The sequence below is a fragment of the Hemicordylus capensis genome, chromosome 5 (genome assembly GCF_027244095.1).
Source record: "Hemicordylus capensis ecotype Gifberg chromosome 5, rHemCap1.1.pri, whole genome shotgun sequence".
Classification (NCBI taxonomy): Eukaryota; Metazoa; Chordata; class Lepidosauria; order Squamata; family Cordylidae; genus Hemicordylus; species Hemicordylus capensis.
The window spans coordinates 210,870,832-210,895,327 of NC_069661.1; the positions used below are offsets into that span (position 1 = coordinate 210,870,832).

Sequence of the window (24,496 nt, forward strand, 5' to 3'; positions counted from 1 at the left end):
CTTGGGGTATTGGCATCACAAACTGTGGATATTATACTCAAACGTCTTTCCTGTTATTTTATTGTGGGGTTTGCTAAAGTAAAGTGTACAGTTGAGCTGATGTCAACTCCTGGCGACCTCAAAGCCCTGTGGTTGTCTTTGGTAGAATATAGGATGGGTTTACCATTGCCATCTCCCACGCAGTATGAAATGATGCCTTTCAGCATCTTCCTATATCACTGCTGCCTGATATAGGTGTTTCCCATAATCTGGGAAACATAATCTGGGAAACATACCAGCGGGGATTTGAACTGGCAACCTCTGGCTTGCTAATCGGGTCATTTCCCCGCTGCATCGTTAGGTGGTTTCTAGACAACCCAAAACTCCCCCAGTTTTTTCTGTAACATGCAAACCTCTGCCTTTAATACTTACCTTTGCTCTTCTATCTCTGTATTTCTTTACATGCCTCCTAAATCTAAATATAAACAAATACATATTTGGGCTGTAGACCTATTTAGGAAATAACTAGATGGGAAGAAAAGATAGCTGTAAAGCTGGCTTCATTAAGCAGTTTTGCAAGAGATACGCCCTGTTCAGCTGCAGGGGGGAAAGGAATGCTATACTTGTGTACAGCACTGATGCGCTGAGAAGGCTCTCCCGCCCCATGCTCTTCACAGTTATGGCATTTGTCTGAAGAGGCAATCACCATACATATGATCATGGGCATTTCTGTGACCAGAATAGTTGTAAGGAAAAAATAGCTGCAGATACAAAAAGATCAGAAAAGCCCCTCTTTTCAAAATGTGGATCAGATTCAAGAGACAAGCTCATCTACTCATATTGACTTCCTTACCCTCCCTTTCACAAGGGAAAAGCATCCCAAGGCAGCTGCAGTAATGCTCCCTGATGGCTCCCAGAAAAGAATTGGTTCTGAGAAGGGTTGCGCCTTTGTCAATCAGTTTTTAATCTCTCCCATCTTGCATGTGGCCACATCATAAGAGGAATGTGGGTGGCTGAGCACTGTAATGCACAACCAGAAGCATAATACAGGAAGTCATCGTACATTCGAGGCACACCATTGGTCCATGCAGCTCAGTATGGTCTACATCAGCGTTCCTGCAGATGTTGGACTACAATTCCCATCATCCCTCATGACTGGCCACTGTTGCTGGGGATGAAGGGACCTGTAGTCTAAAACCTCTGGAGAGCCAAAGTTTTGCAGCCATGGTCTACAAGGACTGGCCAACATCCTGACTCGTGCTGCACATATGCTCCAAACAAAATCATGTGCACAGTGCTAGCCTCCCCACTTTTGAAGTGTGGGTGCTCTTGTGTGATGGTTTTCACTGCTCTCTCCCATGCTCCAGAAGCACTCTTTGACAGTGGAGAAACTTCCCTGAGGGTCAAGCAGCCCTCAGGGATGTGTTTCCATGGGTCAAACAGTGCTTCCAGAGCATGGGGAGAGTGGTGATATGATGGCACTCTTGCACACTTTGGAAGTGGAAAAGCTAGCAATGCACATGTGGTCTGGGTAGGAGCATGAACAGAGAGATATCAGGATGCCACCCACTGTCAGCAGCATTTCTCCAGAGCTTCAGGCTGACCAGTTCTTTCTTAGCCTTACCTGAACATGCCAGGGATTGAACCTGGGGCCTTCTGCATGCAAAGCATGTGTTCCACCACTGAGCTATGGCGCCTCCCAAAACCTAGAAGTCTCCCTTCAAAAGCCAGCTTTGTCTGCACTGCCTGTGCTGCAGTTGTCCCTGGCAAAACTATAGACCAGCAGGAAACCAGTCTGGGCTGAAGCCTTCAATGTGTGCAGCCCAGGATAGACACACACGGCAGGACGGCAACTGGCCTACAGAATTCTTGCCTCGCATCTGGACATGCCTGTAGTTTAGAAGAGGGACACGTGAGCTGGTTTCATTGTAGGAACAGAACTCCAGGAGGGACACAGACCCTGAAGTTGGATCACCAGGCATCCCAAAAAGCCAAAGTTCAGAGCCAGACTCTCAGACAGCGTTCCCCACAGGGCTGTCCTCTATGAATAGTCCACATTCTCGGCCCTGTGGCAGAGAAGGGTGGCATTGGGGAGTGATTCATGATGAGGACATCACCACCCTCCATACCCGAGCCCGTTGTTTGCCTGTTTGTGTGCACTCACTGTAGCCCTTTTGCATGGTAACCACATTTGTCACCGTGCCTCTCCACCCGCCAGCCTCCACTTAATGGTTGGCAACCAGAAGTCAGTTTTCTAAACAGACCTGGCCCGAGTGTCTTCTCCCTTCTGTGACTCATCAAGACTGACTAGAGGGCACTCCTCTCATTCTCTCTCTCTCTCTCTCATATGTTTGGGTTCCCCTCCTCTTGCTGCTGTTGCATTGAGTCGTGAGCGAAAAAAGAGGCTTTGCAATTGCTGGCCTCGTTCCCGCCCCGCCACTTCTGGCTTGCTGCCAAGAAAGCAGGGCGTAGAGTATTATTCCGCCCCCCCCCCCGCTTTAAAGCCAGACTGATTCATAGAAACTCTTCTAAAACACAGTCCAAAGACACCACCCTGTTGCACATCCCCACACACCAGCAGAGGAAACTTATAACCCCGCCAGGCAAGGCACTCCCTTCACAGCAGTTCTGGGCTTCCAGGCAGCAAGAGGACCAGAGAGCCAGCTCCTTCCACAGCAGACTTCTTTCTGCCCACGGTAAGGCTATTTCCTGACATCTCTCACTGCCCAGTTCTTCTTCCTTTCTTCAACTGAGCAGCCCTGCCTTGCCTTGCCTTCCTCTCCATGCCTGCCTGGGAAGTTAAAGGTGCTCCTGACTAACACACTGTGGTGGCTATATATGTATTATAATGCATTCCACTAAGAGGTTCCAGGCAGAAATAAGACACCGCAGACTGCATTGCTGGAAATGGTTGCTGTGTGTCTATTTAGAGAAAGGAAGAGGAAGAGCCTCAGGTGTGAAGGCTGTGGAGCAGAAGATGGTCCCAGCCCTTGGTGTGGATGCTCTGCCTCCTGCCTTTATAGGCAGACTTTTCTGGTATGCACAGTCAAAGTCTAAACTAGCTTCAATTAAAGGCAGCTCTGGTGTTTCAAGCTAAGACTGCAACGCACTCCCTTTGAAGCAGTCCTGTCGCCTTGAGCAGAGACGCTCTGGAGAAAAGAGATTGTGGAGTGCAGAGCAAATGGTACTGAGCTCCAGATGTGGCTCTTGCACCTCTGCGTTCTATTTTCTGAGTAGAACCGGTCTGGGACCCCGCTCCGGTCTGCATAGCTAAGAAAATTTGGCATGAGTCCGGATGATATGGAGTGTCTCAGTCAGTGGTGCTGAAGGCACTTTCTAGACTGGGGTGGTGGTGTTTGAGAATATCTACGAAGAAGAAGCGGGGAAAGGGTATGTATGAATGGAACTAGAAAGGAAAAGGAAAGGTGGTGCCGTCAAGTCGGTGTTGACTCCTGGTGACCACAAAGCCATGTGGTTTTCTTGGTAGGATACAGGAGGGGTTTACCATTGCCTTCCTCCCACACAGTGTGAGATGATGCCTTTCAGCACTTTCCTGTATCGTTGCTGCTCGATATAGGAGTTTCCCATATTCTGAGAAACACACTAGCAGGGATTCGAACCCAAAGCCTCCTGATCTCTAGGCAGGTTGCTTCCCCACTGTGCCATTTGGTGGCTACATGGACTGAAATGGCAAGCTTTGGGGTGGGGTGGGGTGGGGTGGGATGGGGGTACCATATCACTTGCTTCCCCAACCCTGTACCTCAGCAATCTTTTTCACTTGTTTCCTCAAATGGTGAGCCATCGATAGATGCATATTATGGGGTTCTTGTTGGAAGTGTGTGTTTGTTATTGGGCACAGTGAGTAAAGGTTCTTGGAAGGGGTTTGCACCTTTCTTGAGGGATGTTTCACAATGCTCATGGCAATGTTGTTGTATGCAATTTGGGCGCACCTCTTCTGGTTCATGCCAAGTATCACCTGCATGGGGTTTGTTTTAATGGAATAATGTTATTAGTCGGCTGACGTTCAGGCAGTCACTCAATCTGGAACTGATACAGACAGCCCTGAGACCTTCCGCTGAGCTTCGCCTGCTCCTCCGCTTGTGCGGCTGTCTCAGTGGCTACTGTTTTCCAGCCCAGAGGCAGCAGCCACGTCCCAATGGGGGATAAAAAGAGAGTGCAGTCCTAGGATTATATTACAGCCTGGAGCGTGTGCACGTTTACTCAGAAGCAGGGCTCCCTGTGTTCAGTGGGGCTTACTCCCACGTAAGTGTGCTGTGGAGCCTTGTGCATAAAAGGGCCCCCTGTTAGTGAAAACATTATTGCTCTTATCCATGATGAACACATATGCTCATGTCAAAGCTGCGGTGAAAGGTTTTGTTTGAATAGACTCGCCCCCTGGCCATAGGAATGCAGCTTTCCTAAGGCGTGGTCTGTTTCAATTCGTTTTTTGTTCAAGGGTGGGTTCTGGCTGTGCCCAGGCAATAAAAGGGAGGGAAGCTTAATTTGGATCAAGACACAGCTCAGTCTATCGCCTGTGTAGCCGAAGACGTATACAGCTATATTCAGCATTCCCTTCAGTAGTCCAGTCCAACTATTTAGCATCCAGACAGGGGCGTAGCTATAACTGAGCGAAAGGGTTCAAAGAACACGGGCCCCCAGCTCCTGAGGGCCCTCCAGCTCCATCCCTCCCTATTTTCTTCATTATCTCCCTCAATCTGGGGGGCCACCAGAGAGAGGGATGAACACGGGGCCCCCTCTCCCCTAGCTACACCCCTGCATCCAGATTTTGCCAAGGGAGCCTGCCGATGCTGCTGTTAGTAAAGATGCCCGAGAGGGTAAATGGAGCAGTTCCAAGACTACAGAGTATGTGCTTAAATGTTGATGGTTTCCAAATAATGGGGTAGTACAGAACTGCCTCACAAAACGGGCAATTCGTAGGAGCACAGGGCCTTATACTGAGTCAGGCCACTGATCCATCTAGCTCAGTCCTGTATACACTGACTGGCAGCATCTCTCCAAGGCAAGAGCTTCTCCCAAGAGCTTCTCTCAGGCAAGAGCTTCTCCCAGCCCTACCTTGAGATGCCAGGCAGTGAACCTAGGGACTTCTGCATGCAAGTATGCTGCTGCTCTTCCGCTAAGCTATGGCTGTCCATCCCCTAAGGGGAACATCTTACAGTGAAATGCAAACCAAGGCAGACTTTGCTTAGCAAAGGTAACAATTCATGCTTACTACCACACAGGCAGAGGGCCACCTAATGGCGCAGTGGGGAAATGACTTGACTAGCAAGCTAGAGGTTGCCAGTTCGAATCCCTGCTGGTATGTTTCCCAGATTATGGGAAACACCTACAGTATATGGGGCAGCAGTGATATAGGAAGATGCTGAAAGGCATCACCTCATACTGCGTGGGTGATGGCAATGGTAAACCCGTCCTGTATTCTACCAAAGACAACCACAGGGCTCTGTGGGCACCAGGAGCCGACACTGACTCGACAGCACAACTTTACTTACCACACAGGTGCGAAGGGAACTTTCTGGCGGCTGTGGGACAAGACCCCCCCCCCGCCAGCGGCTCCCTTCTTCAGTGATTACTGTGTGGGCACCCAAACCATGCCCCATGCATCCATGTCAGACCCAGGGCGGGTGGTCTGTGACAGGATGGGGCTATTCAGCCCTGCTGCACAGTTTTTCCTCCTCAGTCAGCGGTTCATTGAATCGCTGACTGGGAGTTCCTTTCTCTGTACTACAATGAGCCACTGACTGGGACAGGGAAACTTTGCAATCGGACTGAATAGCCCCATCCAGCCACTGACCGTCCCCCTGCATCTGACGTGGATGCAGGGGGAGTGGCCATTAGGGATCTTTCCCAGCCAACGGCTCATCGACACACTGACTGGCTTGGTTCCCCCCCACTCTAAGAGTGAGGCAGGGGAAAAAGCTCTGAGCCAGCCAGTGTTTCAATGAAATGCTGGCCGGGAAGGAGAAAGGCGCGCCTTGTACTCCCAGCTGGCAAACTCACCAGCTGGGTGCGGGAGGGTCAGGAGCAGGGCTGTGGCCATGGGGGTGCCCTGGTGGCTCCCAAGAGCCCTGGCGGCCAAGAGACGCTTGTCACCCCCGCTCCATTGTCCCCACACCCCTGCTACCCCAAGACCAGCTGCCCTCCTCAAGACCAGCTGATCTCCTTATTCAGACTTCTGTCCACACCATCTTAGCAATATCTTCAGCATCTGGGGATGGGGCCAGAACTCAGTGGTAGAGCATCTGTTTTACGTGTGGAAGGTCCTAGGTTCAATCCCTGGCATCTCCTGGTAGGGCCGGGAAAGAATTCCTGTCTGAAACTTTGGAGAGCCGCTGCCAGTCAGTGTAGAAAGTACCAAGCTGACTGAACTGGTGGCTGACTCAGTATAAGGCAGTTTCCTATGTGCCTAGATACTTACTGAGAACCTCGGTATGGTGGTATGTGTAGTATGAATCTTTTAGTAAAAGATGGATTCCCATTGAGGTGGTCTCAATATGCCCATCAGGGCCAGCTCAAGGCCTTTGAGCATCTGAGGCAGGGCACCAATTGCTCCACCCACCCCCCGTCCTGCATGCACCCTCCTTCCTTTCCCCTCCTCTAAAAACAGGGGGCAGAAGGATATTTGCCACTTTGCTGGTGCCCCAATAATCTGCTGCCTGGAATGACTGCCACACCTTGCCTCATGGAAGGGCTGGCCCGATGCCCATCAGATCAGGGCTGTGATATTTTAAAGTTATACGAGTTCAATCCAGTTGCACATTCTGTGGGCCACATTCCAGATGTCTCTGAAAGAGCACTTCCACACACAGTGCTTTTTGTCCTTTTTGGTGCATGTGTGAATGTGTGCTAATGCGGAATAGAAAGCACAGGACAGCTGTGTTTTGTGTTTGTTTTTAAAGGGAATGTGTCCGTTATAGCCAACGTAGACTTTATACTGGTATCACAATTGGGGGAGATGTAAAAGGCATTGCTGAGGTCATGTGAAAACACCCTCCCCTTTCACCCTCCCCTTAGGAATTCAGTGGTCAGGCGATAGTCTCCTTGGGAAGGTCCATGGGAAAATGGGAGAGGTTCGTGTTTAAGATCTTGCTGCTCTCCGTTCTCTTCCCCAGTTCTTCAAGAGCCTGAGGGGGAACTTTGGGAATGGCAAGAACTGGCATGAGCAGGAATAGTCTTTCCCAAGGCAGGATCACGTTGCAGCCCCTGTGTTCAGATGCATCATGCGTGGCGTGCCCAGGATTATGGGGCGATGCACTGCACATGAAAGGGCGCGTGACAGAGGGCTTCATATGAACACAAAGCCTGTGTGGTTGGGCTGACAGCCATGAAGCCAGAGTGCTTCAGGTGACTCAGCCTATTGGGAGTAGGAGGGGGGAAAGAAGATGGAATTGCTCAAAGAACATCACATGGCTGGCTGGAAGGGGGACCCACTGCTTTGCAGATGGCTTCAGAGAGGGCCCTTTTACTATCCATAAATCCACTGTCCTGCTGAGCCAGACCAAAGATCTGCTGAGTCTCTGGGAAGCTCACAAGGAAAGCAGGAAGGCGGCTGTCTTCTCCAGCTGTTTATCCTCAGCACCCAAGGTACAGTGCCTCTGAATATGGAGGCTCCATTTCACTGTCATGGATAAGGCCATTGATTTGAGCCAGCAGCTATTATTTATTTCAGCTTTTCAACAGAAAAGTTCTCAAGGTGGTTTACACAGGGGGGAAAAAATGAATAGGAAGAGGATGGCCCCACCCCATTCCCAAAAGGCTCCCATTCCAAAAGGAAAGTCAACCGGCAGCAGCCACTGGGGAAGCACAGTGCTGGGGTTGGAAGTACAGCTGCTCTTCCCGCCCTGCTGAAAATAAGAGAGGCATCACTTAGATGCCCCATTGCCCAGTTATCAGTGGAGAACAAATCCCACAAGCTTTCCTTACAGAAGTCATCACCGCACTGATTGGCTTAGATTCTCTTAGAGCAGGGCTGCCCAACTTCAGCCCTCTAGCTGCTGGTGGACCACAACTCCTATCAACCCTGACTATTGGCTATGGTGGCAGGGGGTGATGAGAGCTGATGGCCAACAATGACCAGAGGGGCAAAGTTGTGCAGGCCTGTGTTAGAGGCTCCTGAACGCCAGGACTGCCTTCTTCTCCCACAGAAATCTGTCCACTTGTTTAAAATCCACTCATCCAAAGTCCTTCCCTGGGTGTCCCCCATCTGAGATGAGACAGGTGGCATCCAGCAAAAAGGGTGGGTGTTTTTTGGTGGCGGCACATTGACTCAGGAAAGCTCGCCACGCCCGAGCTGTTCACCTAGCGCCTCATCTGAGAAGTGTAGGCACCAGGCCAAGGGCTCTTGCTTTGCCAGGTTTCTCATTCATCAGGAAGGCCTGTTAACTGCTGTTATGATAGGCTTCCACTTTTTAGTGCTGTTTGGCTTTTTATAAGATTTAAATTTCGTTTCTTAGTCATCATTTTATTTGTTGCCTTGCAGTTTTTAATTGGATCTTTATAGAAGCCCCTGTCGATCTTTTTGATTCAAAGGAGGGATGTGCATTTCCCATCAGTCAAGCAATCTGTTGTTGCTATCGCTTCTGCTCATTTCTAGCAGAAAATGATAACTTAACATTTTCATTCCTGGTATTTTAAAGGCCAGAGGATGGAGAGAATCCCTAACACCAGTCCTGAAATGTAGTCTCAAGCTGATGTTTGGGCCATTGATTTGGTTGCCTTTGAAACGACATCTTTAAAACCAGTGGCTGAGAAGATGCACAGCCTTACGGATCCATAACCCTCCGCCCCCGGGGCTGCTGTGGATTCCTAAGCAGCCCCGCTGCTGCTCTAAATGAGTAGCTGTACAAGTAGCGTTGCCACAGTTTCCCCCGTTGCAGCAAATGCAGTAGGGCTGCTCATTCAGATCAACTGCTCATTCAGTTCAATGCCTGGGCTGCTTAGGAGTCCTATGGAGCCATAATGCTGCGCACCATGGAAGCCCATGTCTTTTGAGGACTTGCCATGCAAGGGGACAGACAGAGGAGAAGCTTGAGGAGCAACTCCTCACTTAATTTTTGGAGGGAGAGAGGAAAGACAGGGGAGAAAATTTGAAGATATAGGTTATTTGGTTTGACAGGGGTTGTTCAGTAAAATGGAGGGACAAATGTGTAGGGTCGGATCTGTACCACTGATACAATGAACACAAAACCTGGATAAACTGACCCAGTATGAGGCAGAGCAGAAGTAAGACTGCCACTAACTGTGCACCTAAGGTGAAGGCATGGATTACTATACCAGCACTCAGGAAGCTTAAGCCTTTAGCAATGTATTCTCTTGACTCTTGCTAGGACAAAGGAGTGCAAGATCACAGGCCCTCTGCAAGGCAGTGGGCTTTGAAGCCTGCTTGACATCACTTTGGACCACAGTGCTGAGCCGACACTTTTGTCACGCTGGCCTGTGCAATTACCCGAGGAGCTACAATGGAGCCAGAGTTGTGTCTGTGAATCCACAACTTCACCTCTCTTGCAAAAACGATAGAGGTGAAGTTTACCTTTTCATCTTCAACGACCCATCTGCCCTTTTGCCATTTGACAGGAAGATGATAGGGAAACACAAAAGTCCATTTCCCAGCTTTTTATCTGAGCCGGGCTGGGTCAATGGAAAGAGTCTCTGTTTATTTCTTGAACATGTCCGATGCTGATTGGGTTTCGGTGTGTGTGTGTGTGTGTGTGGTGGGGGTGGGTGGGAGGAGACTGATCATTCAGCCACAACTGCCTGCAACGGAGGTGTGTGTTCCTCAGCCAAGCATTTGAATCAGGAGCCCTCGCCGTTTCTCTTTTCTCTTTACAAAGATGATGATTACTAAGCAAGGGCTTGGAGGCACACTGGGGAGAGGACAGGGTGGGTTTGGGAGGCGCCTCTTCACCGCCCATGCCATGGCTTTGTCCACCACTCCTTAGTTGGACAAAATGTCTTTGTTTATTATCTTGGCCATAGGCAATAGTAGGTTAAAAGGTACTAACAACAACAAAAAAAACCCCACAAAAATATAATTTTGTACATAGTCAAATAAATATACTGTCATAAAAAGCCAATGACGTCAGGCACTGGGTAATATAACAGTAAATTATCCTTAAAACAGGCAATGATGTGTTTCTCCAAATAAAGGTGACTGAAGTCATGATTTCAAAGTGATATAATCAATGGCTCATAATCCCTGCTTCCACAATGTGATCCTAGTCCCCCTTCCACATCATGGCTTACATACTCTGAGGTATTCTGTGGGTGTTTTGTGCACCGTGGGTGCTACTGCGTCTTCCAAATGCAAGCCTCACTAGAGCACACTTGCATAAAAGCGAAAATCACACAAGGGAGTTACGCGATTGCACAGCCACTGGAAATAATGGCTGTGCTATTGCGCAGCTCTCGTGCAATTTGAGCATGTGCACAAGTGCACTTTAGTGCAACTTGCGTTTGGAAGTCACAGCAGTGCCTGTTGTGCACAAGACACCAACAGAACACTGTGCAGTACATGAGCCACCACATGGAATTGGGGACTGAGATCACATTCACTGTCTCTACACAAGTTGACTGGCTCTGCTGCAATAAGTCTAGATATGCACAAGTTGTGCATACATACCGTAGGCTATCCTCTGCAGTGGCTGCACCACATACACCATGCCTAAGTTTATACGGAGTGGGCCTTAATTGGCTCTCCAATACAGCAGAAGCCTTTACTTGAAATCCTCCATGGGTGAAAGTTCCTCTCTTTGAACTGATGGACAAAGAGCCCTCAGTGACATCTCTTCCCACAATGCTTTGCAGCAACTATATCTTCCCTTGTGAACAGCTGTTCAATAGGGCCAGTGTTTCAGGAGGGATTTTGACAAACCTTAGCAAACTTCTTAGATGAAAGATTTCACATGATAAGACTATAAGACACAGAGGCTGTTCACAGGAGAGGCTGTTCACTTGGCAGCCTGTGTGAAGCGCTGGGATCGGGTCCAATCCCAGGGCTGCCTTGGCCCCAAGCCTGGAAATTTACCCCAGGCTTTAACCTGGGTTTAAGACCGTGCCCTTAAGCCCAGGTTCGGGGTCGACTCGTGTGTGTGTGTGTGTGTGTGTGTGTGTGTGTGTAGGCTGCAGGCAGCCTGCACACACACAGAGCTGGGCGGCAAGAACACCTGGCTGAGGGAGAATCCTTCAATGCACTGTGCTCTTGGCATCCCCATTGGGGGATGCCGGAGGACTGGCTCTCTGCTCTGATGCTCGCCGTGGCGCCACTTGTGTGCCACAGTGAGCAGCAGAGCAAACGGGGGAGGGAGATCATGTGCAGGAAGGGAAGCCTTGTGCCTACCTTCCCCCCAGCCCCCACAAACAGCGAATCAGGTCATGTGTATAACCTCATAGGTTTATCCTACTTTCCCAACTGTAGTGAGCATTGTAGCTCAGTGAAGAGAACTACATGAAGCATCTGCCTTGGCCTTTCTCTTTTCATGTTTGTTGTGGTGGTGGGGGGAAAGGACTCCTACCCAATCAAAAGGGGTTCGATCATGATCTGTGTCAGTCATTTTGTTCTTAGGAAGAAAAATCTTCTGACAGCTGAAAATTGGAATCAAGCTTTTCTTTAAGCTACCCTAGAAGTGTCTTCACATGTGAGACTTAAAATGGGCTTGGTTTTGAATGAAAAAATGGAAGGACATGGGCTGTGCTGTATTGATCCAAGGCTTAGTCCAGATCAAAATGCACATAGTTGCTTTTGGGAATCTCAGATTTTGAGCAGACTGCAGCTTATTTCCCGCCTGCCTCTTTCAAGACCTGATGATTACTCATTGGACTACTCCATGACTATGTGGGCTACGTGGACACACACCTGTTGATAAAAGAGAACAGGGTGTATAAAAGAGAACAGTGTGTAAGCACATTTTCCCCCATCCTACAGACTCAGGTCAGAGTCTATTTGAGTACTGTTAAGACAGAAATGTTGGAGTCCAATGTCCATGCATGTGATGTCACTGGGCTGTGGTGGCCATCCTAAAAGAAAAATACTGGGAGATAATAATATGGGAGATTGAATTACACCCAATGGCAATAGGGAGAGTGAAGAGCAAATGTAAGGGTCCAGGGAAGGCAAAATATAATTAATTCCAGGGTTTGCAGAAGCATCACTGCCTCCTTCGCACTCACACATGTTAACAGAAGTAGCTATTACTATTGCAGGCCATATTGAAGATTCTGTCATGTGTACCCTGTAACCAGTCTCTTGTCCTCACCGTCAGCCTCTTGAACTCACATTAACACCCACCCCAATCTTTTCTATATATATGTTAATGGGTAGAATGCTGATATGAAACTGGTGTTGAAAATGGAACCAGGAGCTGGTGGTTATTCTGGATAAATTGATGCCAAGTACCAGGTTGTGTATATGATACCGAACCCAAGAGAGGGAAGAATGACAGCCTTAACTGGAACATCTCCCATTCTGATCCTTGCAAGCACCAGTTGTAAGGTTGCCAGCTTTTCAACTAGCTTCTGCAACTGTGCCAGTAATATCTGCTTGATTTGCAGCAATGGTGTAGAAAGAAATCAGGGGCTGCCCATGGTATGTGGCACCCAAGGTGAGGTGCCAAATGCTGCCTTGCCCCATGTCCCTGGTGGGGTCCAGCCTACTTTCAAAACCAGTCCTTGCACGTTTTGAAAGTGGCACAGGTGGCAGTAAGGCGGGAAAGTTGCCAGCAACTTTCTCTCTTCTCCTCATGCTTTTTGCATGGAGTCTGAGGAAAGGAGCTCCTTGCAAAGCTTGTAAAGGTTAACTCAGTCCTGAAGAGCTTCTCTGATGGCAGGAGGCATCTTGCTGCCCTCTAGCTCCTCCATTAATTTGCCACCTGAGGCAACCACCTCACCTCGCCTCATGAAAGGGCCACCCCCGGAGAGAAATGTTATCCTCAAGAGAAGTTTTTCACTGCTGCTCCTTTAGCTGCCTGGGTTGTCTTCTGAGTGTTGAATTGCCTCACGATGACCAAGCAGGAATGTTTTTGGTTTTTTTTAATGGGAAGAGGGTTGCCCTTTATTAACTTTCAACTTATTGATGGTGCCACAATGACTAATGTAGGTATATGTGGGCAGGCAGGCAATTTTTGTGGCCTTTTGTGAACTTATTTGCAAAACTGTCATCAAAGCATAGCTATAGGGGCTGGTTGGAAAGTTGGCAACCCTAAGCAGCAAGAAGAAATATGTGGTGCCACTTATAAATAAGGAGGGCTCGTTCTTGCCCCTTTAGACTTTGTGACCAGAAATGAGTTTCTCCTTCATAAATAATATAGTAAGCTTGTTTGAGAGAAAAAACCTAACCAAACCTCAGGTATGAAAACATGATACGTTGTGTATTGCCTCATTCACCTTAGAGGTGGTATATGTACATGTAAATGCTTGTATAAGAAATGTAGCCAGAAGCCAATTTGGCTGTGTTGAGTATCAGTCCTGTTGCCACAATGAGAGATCAGTTGCACTTCTGTTTGAAATGGGATTAGCCACTCCCCGCTCTTTTCTGCTCTTAGGAACATAGGAAACTGCCTTATATTGAGTTGGACCGTTGGTCCATCTATCTCACTTTTGTCTGCACTGACAGGCAACAGCTCTCCAAAGTTTCGGGCAGGAGTCTCTCCCAGCTCTACCTGGAGATGCCAGGGACTGAACTTGGGACCTTCTGCATGCAAAGCAGATGCTCTAGCACTGAGCTATGGCCCCACCCCCTAAAATGACACATGGCAAGTTCTGTATAGGGCAACAACTTGTCACGATGATGTCATACTGAGAGCTATAGAGATATCATGGTTATGCCAGGCTGGAAGCCAGTAGAGTGCAGTGACTAGATTGCCAGACCAAAGGCTGGTGGTATTATTAAACTGATCTGACTACTGTCCAATTAGAAGCAAGGCTGTGCATGCCCTGTCCCTCACCTGGTGCACCACCCCACCCCACCCCACATACTCACATGGGTGTGTGTGTGTGGAACATCTAAACCACCCCTAATTATGTAGTGTGGAACCACATGATTGTGAGAGAACCAGCATGGTGTAGTGGTTAGAGTGCTGAACTAGGACCAGGGAGACCTGAGTTCAAATCCCCATTCAGCCATGATACTTGCTGGGTGACTCTGGGCCAGTCACGTCTCCCTCAGCCTAACCTACTTCATAGGGTTGTTGTGAGGAGAAACATAAGTATGTAGTACACCGCTCTGGGGCTCCTTGGAGGAAGAGCGGGATATAAAATGTAAATAATAAAATAATAACAATGATTGGGGTGGTTTGGATGTTCTGCCCCCTAGGTGAGTGGGTGGGGCAGAATGGCATGTCCAGTGAGGGGAAGAAGTGCATACCCTCGCTTCTAACCTTATCATCCAAATTGTCCCAATGACCAGAGTAACCTGGGCTGAGATTCCAGCTCCATCCTGAAGCTCACCAGATTACCTTGGGCCAGGTATTTTCTCTTAGCCTAACTTACCTCACAAGACTGTTGTGAGGATGAAAAAAAGAAAACCCCGTATGCTGCCTTACACTCCCTGAAGAAAAGGCAGGATAAACACAGAACAAATGCATACATAAATAGAGCAAAGGCCTCTAGCACTACTGTATCAAGTCCTGGCCCAGTTTAATACTCAGCTTTGCATGCAGAAGGCCCTAGATTGAACCACTGGCATCTCCAGCGAGCGGTGGGAAAGACCCCCACCAGAAACCATGGAGCGTTGCTGCCAGTCACTGCAGACAACACTGAGCTAGATGGACCAACGGTCTGACTCGGTATAAGGCAGTTTCTTAGGTTCTTATATTTCTGAAAATTGGACCTGAGTGCAGCAGCTTCCATTGGACCTTTGCCTTTAAACACATCCAACTATTGTCCCCCCCCCCCCCCGCTTCCTGTGGTATTTTACTGAGAGTGTTTCAAGAGTTCTTAAAACCTTCCAAATGTGTAGCTAGCTATTTTTCTTCTTTAGAAAGGCACAAAAGTCTCTAAGAGAATGTGAATGCAACAAGAGGGGCTCGTAAACCCAATGCCTTCCTGAAGCATGAGGGTGTTGCAAGAGACAGCGCTTGTTTTGCAAATATGTGACTAGGCTGAGGGGATTGAAAACATGAGCGAAAGATCTCTGTGGCTCCCATTCATTGCAGCTCCTCCCCACCCACTTTAATCTGTTCCCTGCTTCTGCCTCTCCCCTCTCTTCCCTGCACGTCTGGAGTCGAGGCAGGAGGAGGAGCACGGAGTTTTCCTCCAGTGGTTGTTCTTAGCTGCCTTCCAGGCCTCGGGCGGGCGGCTGCCTCTGCCCTTCCCTCCTGCCAAAAGAGAGCTCTTGGAGTTTCGCTGAGCATGTCACGTGGCCCCACCCTCCAGGGCTGCCTCTGCCTGAGCAAATGCCAGTTGCTTCTCGGCACTTGCCTCACAACTGAGATTCCCCTGCTCTCCAAATGAATCATAGAAATCAGTGCTGGGAAACCAAGACGTCGCTCATGTTTTCCATTCCCCCTTTGCCCCAGCCGCAAGCTAGAGCCAATGTATTATCTCCACTAGAATTTTCCGAGCATTGTGCAGTCTAGTTCCACATGCCTTGCTCAATGGGAGGTTTCCACCGCTTCCCTTGGGAGACGGTGCCATGCCTTCAGGGGCCTCCTTTCTAGGAAACCTGTCCAGAAAACCAGCCAGTACAATCACTTTGGCTGGGTTGTTGCACAATCTCAGCCCTCCAGCTGTTTTTGGACTACACTTTCATCATCCCCAGTCATAGTGGCCAATAGTCTGGTATGGAGGGAGTTGTAATCCAGCATCTGCAGGAGGGCCAAAATTGTGCAGCCCTGGCTTGTATGTCTTCATACTTCTAGGCAGTTAGCATATCCCCCCTGCAAGCCCTTGTGGAACATGCGGAGTACATATTGGGATCCTTTTAATGATTGCTCATAAATGAAAGTCTCCTGAAGCTTTGACACAGAAGGACACACCCTCCTAGGAAATCTCCCTGTTGAAAGAGCCAACCTGCCAAGTCAGGTTGAGGCATCAAGGGCAGAGTGTTGATGTTCTGAGTCATGCTTGCCTGTAGGGACTGCACACATGTGGCATTGTGGGAGGGAACGGGAGGATTGTATTTGTAAGGCAATTCAGTGTAGCACTGGTTTAGTGGTGTTACTGTTTGCCTTTAGGATCAACTCTTCCCTAGGAGGAGTTAGTGGGGGGAAATGGGTGTGTTCGAAAACCCCCGAGCCAGTCACTACATCCTGACTGGCTGGTGAATGGTGAGATCCTCATAACAGAAGATCATCCTAGGAGATTGAATTCCCCTTTCATATCCCAGACTGGAGGACTCACCATCAAATTCACTTCCTGTGCAAGGAAGGAAGAGCCATGTGTGACCTCACCTTCTCCACACCAAGATGGCATGTTAATAGGAACTTATTTTCCTCTGGAACAAAGCAAATACAAGCAAGTAGGAATTCCACAGTTCTGGTGTTGGGAGTATTTCGACTTGTGCCTAGTGCCTCAGCAGCACATGCTTCCCAGACCATGAAGAGAACAGGGGGGCTAAGATGCACTCACCTCTTTACTTTCTCCTTTCACCAAACAATTGGCAGCACACTCATCTAGGATCCAAGAATCCCAACTGCAGTTCTACTGATTTTGAGATGAATGACATATTTTATAGAGGGAGACACAGAGTACTTGGTGTGTCACAAATCTCACCATGTATTTGTGCTTGCTTTTGATTCATCGCTTTAATTTCCAAATGTCCTAGTCCTTGATTTAAGCAGTATTAGTTCTATGATTCATCCTTCGAAGAAGAGGCAGCTTTTTGCTGGCGGTTGTCAAATTTGGGGGGCAGACACAGGCCATTACCAGAGAAAGGCTGACTCCGACCTCCAAATGCCTGTTCCCCCCACCTTCTCATTAAAAAGTAGAAAGAGAGGCCTACTGCGGCTAATATGCATGCTGGTAAATTCCAATACGCACAAAACCCCTCCACCATTTCCCACTTAGCTACTGAATCATCAGTTATACTCCGCAAACTCCAATTTGAACCCTCGGCTTATAATGAGTTTTGCTGCTCGTAACTGGGGTTGGAGTTTTGGAGCATTACAAGCAAATTCATAAATGGGGGCTGCATTTGCTCTAACTGGAGTTGAAGGAAGAAGCTCCTCCCTATCTCTGGCCATGACTGGCTGTGTGGGCTGTCCTTCAAGCAAGAAGGAAGACCGCACAGCCAGTTCCCCTCCAGAGCCAGTTCTCTCTCCTCTCTGCAGTTCTCTCTCTCCCTGACTGCAGAGAGCCTGATCTCTGATTCACTCAGATGTGGACAGGAAAGCGGGGGGGGGGGGGAGTGGAACCTCGGGTCCATTGGACCTATGATTCCGTGTTATGTGTGAATGTGACCTCTGTCTCTCTCCTGTTCACATTCTCCTCCATCCTCCTTGATGGGCCCTGCTATTTGTGCAAGACTTCATTGCCCCATGTGCAGTTCATGAGACGACAGGCAGACGGGATGTCCTGCTCCTATATCCTGCTTCTTAGGAGTGCCTCCCCTCCCCCGCCCGCCACATTCGCACGTAACATGAAACTGGAGGTAAATAGACCTCCACTTTCAAAAACTGTACAACCGAATGTGGGCAACTGCAGTTTCAACAGAAAATGGACCTGCGGTTTCCCTCCCTGGACTTCAATCTGTCCCTTCAGTTTGTAGTGAGGTCTGCCGCCTGAACCTCTGGTTCCACGGTGCCAGTGTTACATCTAAACGCTGGCACCACAGTATGGTTGCTTTGCCACTGGATTTGAAGGAGGAAGCTCCTCCCTTACTCCAGCTGCTATTGGCTGCTGGGGCTGTCAGTCAGTAAAGAAGGAAGCCCAAGCTACCAGTTCCCCCTCCTCTTTGCAGTTGGTGAGACTGCAGAGAGGGAGCTCTCCATGACATCCAAATTCAGATGGGAGAGTGGGGGAAGGGGGTAGAGGAATCAAGGGCCCATTGGGCCCATTGTTCCATGTGACACCTGAAGGCGGTCTCCTCACCCCTTCTTTTCTACCTGTCATCCCTACTCTTCATGGAGAGGCTTCATTGCCACACATGAAATATAACTGAAGACTCGGAGCCAAGGTGTGATGCTCTCAGATCACTTCAAGACTTGGTAGTCGCCCTCCCCCTCTCTTTCTGGACCCCCCCCCCATTTTTCTCCTCTTATCCCTGATGCTTGTGCAGTTTGTGACAAGGTTTACCACCTGTGCAATTCAACAGAAGACTAGATACCCCATCACTTGCATTGACTGTGAATTCTAGAGACCGGTGGGTCAACCTTCCATTATTTCAGCAAGCGCTTTGCTTCCTTTGCTTCCATGGGGCCCTTGTCGCAGGGACTTTAATATAAAACACCTTTTGGGCCCATGTGGTCCTGCTCTCTCTTCATGGTATCGAGTCTGAAGGAGTCAAAAAAGAGTGTGGCCCAACAGGTGAATTGTTTAGCAGTGGCTGGGGAGGTTCCAACAGCTCCATGTTCTTCCCTTTTGACTGTGTAGTGTAATTATGTTTGAGAAGCCTGGCTTAAGAGGCATTCAGGACTACAAACAACTTCAGAGGGGAAGGCTGTTCAGAGTGTCCAAATGTGTATAGCTCTGCAGCGACCCCCTCCCCGTTCCTTCCACACCCCATTCAGAGCTCCTTGCATGAAGTATGCGTCATTCCCCATCAGAAGCCTTTTCATCAGAAGCGTTTTTCACTTCAAACACACGCACAATCACCCTCCCTCACACCTGTCTTGACTAGCAGATGATCCAAGAAGTGAACCTTTGAGGAGGGCCCTCCCCGCCCTCCCACACACTTTCCCTTCTTCACACAGCTATTGATTTGGCAGCAACAACAGTCTCCCCCACGAGGGAGGCTGGATGGATAAGGGCTTGCCAGCCATTCTGTGAGATGCTACTGTCCTGTGTTGCTTCTCCTGTGAGAGTTTCTAAATGCTGTGGTCCCCCCCAGGGGCGTAACTATAATAGGGCAAGGGGAGACAGTTGTCTGGGGGGCCACTGCCTGGGGCCCCCCCCAGAGGCAAGTCACATGACTGACTCCCCCAGCTGCGCACCCACCCGGGCTTCCTTCAGTTGTATTCATCCTCCAAAATTGATGTGAGTGTTAAGACCTGGAGCTACCAGAACAGCATGTGTCTTTCTCTAGCACCATTAAATGACTTGCATCGTCCACAATTTACAAAACCTTAAAAAAAATAATTTAGGATGATGTTCTATTGTGGCACATAGGAGATAGATAGATAGATAGATAGATAGATAGATAGATAGATAGATAGATAGATAGATAGAACTATGCTTTTTGCTACCACTATTCAGCCTTATTTAAGATTTCTTTACTTCATGAGCTGAGCTTCAGTGAGGGGGGCCCATTTTAAAATCTTGTCTCTGGGCCCACTCCAGCATTGCTACGCCCCTGGTTCCCCCCTCTGATCTTTCAGTGAGAAGGAGGCTCTGTGGCAGTCCTCTAGCCTGATATCTTCCCTAACCAAGCTCATGAATGATTTCATTGTCCCATGTGATATTGTGACAGGAGTGTTTCTGCATTCTTGCGGTAAAACTCTCTGATCCTCTTGCTGCTTGATGGGACAGAAGGAACGAGGGTTACTTGTTCTGTGTGTTCAGAGGTGTGGGAAATATTTGTATCTTGGGATAGGGCGAGGCCGCAAGAAAACAGCAAAGGCATGTGATGCATGATGTAGGGCAGGAGAGCTGGGCTTGCGGTTGTGAGCATGGACTATCCCCTTTGCTAAGCAGGGTCTGCCTTGGTTTGCATTGGTGACTATATGTGAGTGCTGTAAGGCGTTTTTCTTAGGGGGTGGGGCTATAGGTCAGCAGAAGAGCACTTGCATGCTTGCCCAGGTTCACTTCTTGGCATCTCCCGGGAAGGCTGGGAGAGACTCCTGCCTGAAACCTGGGTTTCTCTGCTAAATAAGGGGCTGACTCAAATCTTCCCCAACACAGGGCTCAGAAAGACCTCTGCCTGAAACCCTGGAGAGCTGCTGTCAGTCATTGTAGACAGTGCTGAGATAGATAGACCAATAGTCTGACTCGGTATAAGGCAGCTTCCGATGCACACGCAATTTTCATTCTCTGCTCTAGGGCTAGTGTCAGGGGTTGGCATCAGTAGTCAACTGCCAAGGACACAGAGAAGGGTCCTCCTGATACTACTTCTATGTCCATAGCCTTCATGTGGTGGTGGTGGTGGTTGAGTGACTCTCTTGGGGCCCAATCAGGATAGGAAGGAGCCTATTGAGGCCCCTAAAACCTGGAACTGCCCTAGCTTCTGTCTTTCTGCAGCAACAGTAAGCCCTAAATGGCTTAGGACCCGGTTACCTAGGAGAGCGCCTTCTTCTGCATGATCTCCACCACACATTAAGATCATTGAGAGAGGTCCATCTCCTGCTCCTCTGACGTTGACTCAGGAGTGGGCCTTCTCTGCAGTTGCTTCTAGGCTATGGAATACAGTGCACTCCCTATAGACATCTGTGGATTAACATCTTTGCCAGCCTTCAAAAGATCCCGTAAGACACATGTTTTTTTCAGACAGGCTTTTCATAATCTCCGAATGTTTTATTTATTGTATTTATTTTATTTATTTATTTACACAGTCAGACAGGTGTTATTGACTGGTTTGTTTTATCCAGACATCGAGTCCTTCCCAAGGTCCTGGGATGGCTGAATTTTATTGTCAATGTTGTTGCTGTTGTTATAGATATCGTCGCAGAATATAGGCTGTTCCCAGTAAAGCTGCTTTTTGTAACTGGCTGATGGTGATTTCTATAGCCCCTATGGTGTTGAGGTGCTCTTCAAGATCTTTTGGAACTGCACCCAGGGCGCCAATTACCACTGGGATTATTTTGGTCTTTTTCTGCCACAGCCTTTCAATTTCAGTTTGTAGATCTTTGTATTTTCTTATTTTTTCTATTTCTTTTTCTTCTATTCTGCTATCCCCTGGTATTGCTATGTCGATTATTTTGACTATATTATTATTATTATTATTATTATTATTATTACATTTATATCGCGGTGTACTACATACTTGAGTTTCTCTTTCACAACAACCCTGTGAAGTAGGTTAGGCTGAGAGCGAAGTGACTGGCCCAGAGTCACCCAGCTAGTTTCATGGCTGAATGGGGATTTGAACTCGGGTCTCCCCGGTCCTAGTCCAACACTCTAACCACTACACCACGCTGGCTCTTTTACATTTTTAAATTGCTGTATTTATTTTGTTTTTCTTGCGTTTATTTTTGTGAACCGCCTAGAAACTTTGAAGTTAGCTGGTATATAGATTAATTAATTAATTAATTAATTAATATTAATATCAATTAATTAATTAATTTAAGTTAGCTGGTATATAGATAGATTGATTGATTGGTTGATTAATTAATTACACATAAATAAATAAATAAATAAATAAATAAATAAATAAATAAATAAATAAATAAAAACAACAACAACAACAGTTGGACTTTATTGAGGTTCCGTTCTGAAAGTTTCCTGCCTTTCACATCAACCCCATACAAATGAAATGCTAACTATTCATCCTTTACATCCCTGTCCTTTTCTGGCTATGGAGCTATGTGAAGGGAAGACTTCATTCAGGAGTTGAGTGGGCCATGGGACAAAAAAGTGAAGATGTGCCCCTGCCCAGCCCCACCTCCTTGTCCTCTTTGTCCAAGAAGCAGGAAGGGGAGAGCAAAGAACTAGCTGCCACTCAGCCAGTGGGGCTCCTGTTGGGCCCCTCTCCCTCAAGAGCCCAGGCCCCAGGGACATTTCTTTCCCCTTCCTTTTTCAATTATAGCTATGCCCTGGCACTATTGCTCATATTTGGAAGGATCTCACAGAGCTTTTTGAAATAAATTCCAGTGTGTCATTGCTAGATAGGAAGGAAGTAATTGTGCCTCCATAGCATGCTATCATTTCTATTGTATCTACAGTATATGTCATAGATGAAGGGTATTGATCCAAGTGGAGGAAACTCTTCATAATTATATTTTAAGATGGAGATCCACCAGGAAATAACCATAATCCTAATCTCAGTCACACTTTGCCCAGCATGTCAGTGTCATCAGCTTGCCTTTTATTTAAGGAACCACCTAGGTCAGAGAAACTTTGGCACCAGATATTGTTGTACTACAGCAATAATGCCATAATCCCCAACCAAAATGGTCTTTAGACTACAACTCCCATCACCACTAGGCACTGTAGCCTTTGACCACTGTGGCTTATGGGAATTGTAATCCAGCTGCATCTGGTGGCCCAAGTTTGAGAATCCCTGCTCTAAGGTAGATAGGGAGGTCTAGAAAGGCACCTCCCAAGTAGACTAGAGACAAATCCTTACAATTTCTCCCGCCCACTGTCTCCCAGGACATGGATCACTTGAGCATGGCAATTAGACAATATGTCAAAGTACAAAGCCTAAACCCATGCATTTCTAGGCAAAACCAGAAGCACTGTCAAAATTGCTTTATTAGGAAACCACTCGCTGCAAACAAGCAACATATAGAAAATAAATGGGAAAGGTGTCATTACTGACAACACAATATAGTTACTCACAATATAGCTGTGAGCTATATTGTTGCAGAGTTTGAAGAAGCAGTAAATAGTCCTTGAATAAAACTTGCAGTCAAAAACCACCTGGGCAGTTCCTTCAGTCTTACGCTGACAATCCAAGACAGCCACAACATGCTGTTTCCGATGGCCAGGAACTGCATGTCTTGAGACAAAAGACAAAGTCATCTCCTTTTCAGAAGGAAACAAATTCCACGGGGGGCATGGGATTATGACCTCACAGAACAATCCTGGCTGCTTCCCCCAGATGGTTTGGTATATCAAATCTAATTTTCTATAAGGAGCGTAATTAAAATGAAATAATACATCTCTGTTTGCAAGGTGTGACTATCAGGCTTTACAGATCAAAGGGATGGGTTTAAGTCATTCTTGCTGAGGATATGAAAGACACCATACCTTTCTTGCCAAAAAGAACAGCTCTGAGTTGCAGAGTATTGCTTTACATTTCCCAGAAAGGAAGGGGCGTTAGGGGCGTTTGGGCAGCAAAGCACGAAAACTTGCATGAGACGAGGGCTCAATTTGCAATTAGAGGGCTTGTGTTTGGCTAGTGCAGGAACACCAGTTTACAGTACCGCTCCATGAGTACACATATGGAGACTCTTATGACTGTGAGGCTAAGATAAGTGACTGAATGATGTGCTGCTGTCAGAGGGGCACCTAGGTAATTTTGGAGCCTGGAGCTAAAGGTCTTTGGAGGCCCCCCTGCTGCAAGTTAAGCATCATCTTGAGGGCACAAACCACACCACCCAGGACAAACTAAAGAGGGTTTGGGGCCTCCAGGGGGTATGGAGGCCCTGGACCTCGGCCCCAAAGTCTAGGGGTAAGAGCACCTCTGGCTGCTGCTTGTTACGCAATGCACAGAATTCTGACATCTTGCAGGGAATGCTTCACAAGCTAAGGGAGATGGAGGGATGCCTCTGAATACCAGTTGCAGGGGAGCAACAGCAGGACAGGGAGCATGAGTTCATCATCTGCAGGTTTTACAGACAGAGCTTTCCCCCTGAATCCACTCCTGATTGGAGTGTGCCAGTCCACATATTCACTGGATTTAACCCGACCTCCCTGCGGGCTATCAGGGACCAGGACAGACAGGGCTTTGTTTTTCTCTGAAGGGAGGCTGCAAATTCTGGCTTAGCCCGAGTTAGGGATTTAAAAACCCTCTTATTTCCAGCAGCTTTTTTGGGGGGGGGGGAACCCTCCAGGGCCTCGAATCTGCTGCGAAGCAGATTCGCTCTTCAGTCAGCCCAAGGCATAGAGCCATGTGTGGAAAAAACTCCTGGTGGTTGGGCTTCTCAGAGGCATTTAGTGGTCTGCTGTGGGAAAGAGAATGCTTGACCTTGCACCTGATCCAGCAGGGCAGTTCTTCTCTTCTTACGCAGTGGCATAGGGAGAATGCCAGCGGCCCCTGTCCAGCCCACCCACCGGCGGCAACCCCTCGCCACCCAAGCCACACCCCCTGCACATTTGACATCAGACTCTGACATTAGACGCACAGGGTTGTGGCCGCATCTGCAAATGTGGCCGTGCGGCCCCACTTGCAAGTAAACTGTAAGTTAAAGCCCACGCCGTGGCTTCCGGAATACCTTTCCCTGCTCAAGAACTGCCCCCAAATGGAGCAGCTCGGTATACACAAGGAGCTTTTCCCTCCCTGCCACACGGCCCTGTTTTCGATCAGCTTCAGCCGGCACTGGGCTCCCAGCCTGGCCGGGAATGCATCTCCCTGCCTTTACAAGCAGGGAAAGGCGCTCCAGCAGCTGCAGTGTGGGCTTTAATTTGCTCTGTACTTGCAAATGGGCCACGCAGCTCCCTTTGCAGATCCAACCCTGCCTCCTGCGTGTCTGGCATCAGATGCAGGGGTGTGGCTGGGGGGCTGCCAGGTGCAGCCCCTGAGCGCAGCAGC

General features: G+C 48.3%; 1 protein-coding gene across 1 annotated transcript in view; it reads left to right on the forward strand.

Moving 5' to 3' along the window:
- The first annotated feature begins 2,526 nt into the window (after positions 1–2,526).
- The window catches only part of EMP1 (epithelial membrane protein 1), a 42,420-nt gene continuing 20,450 nt past the window's right edge, over positions 2,527–24,496 (forward strand). The window contains exon 1 of the mRNA XM_053251441.1: positions 2,527–2,675. The gene's annotated coding sequence lies outside the window, so the exon portion shown is untranslated. The remainder of the gene's footprint in view (positions 2,676–24,496) is intronic.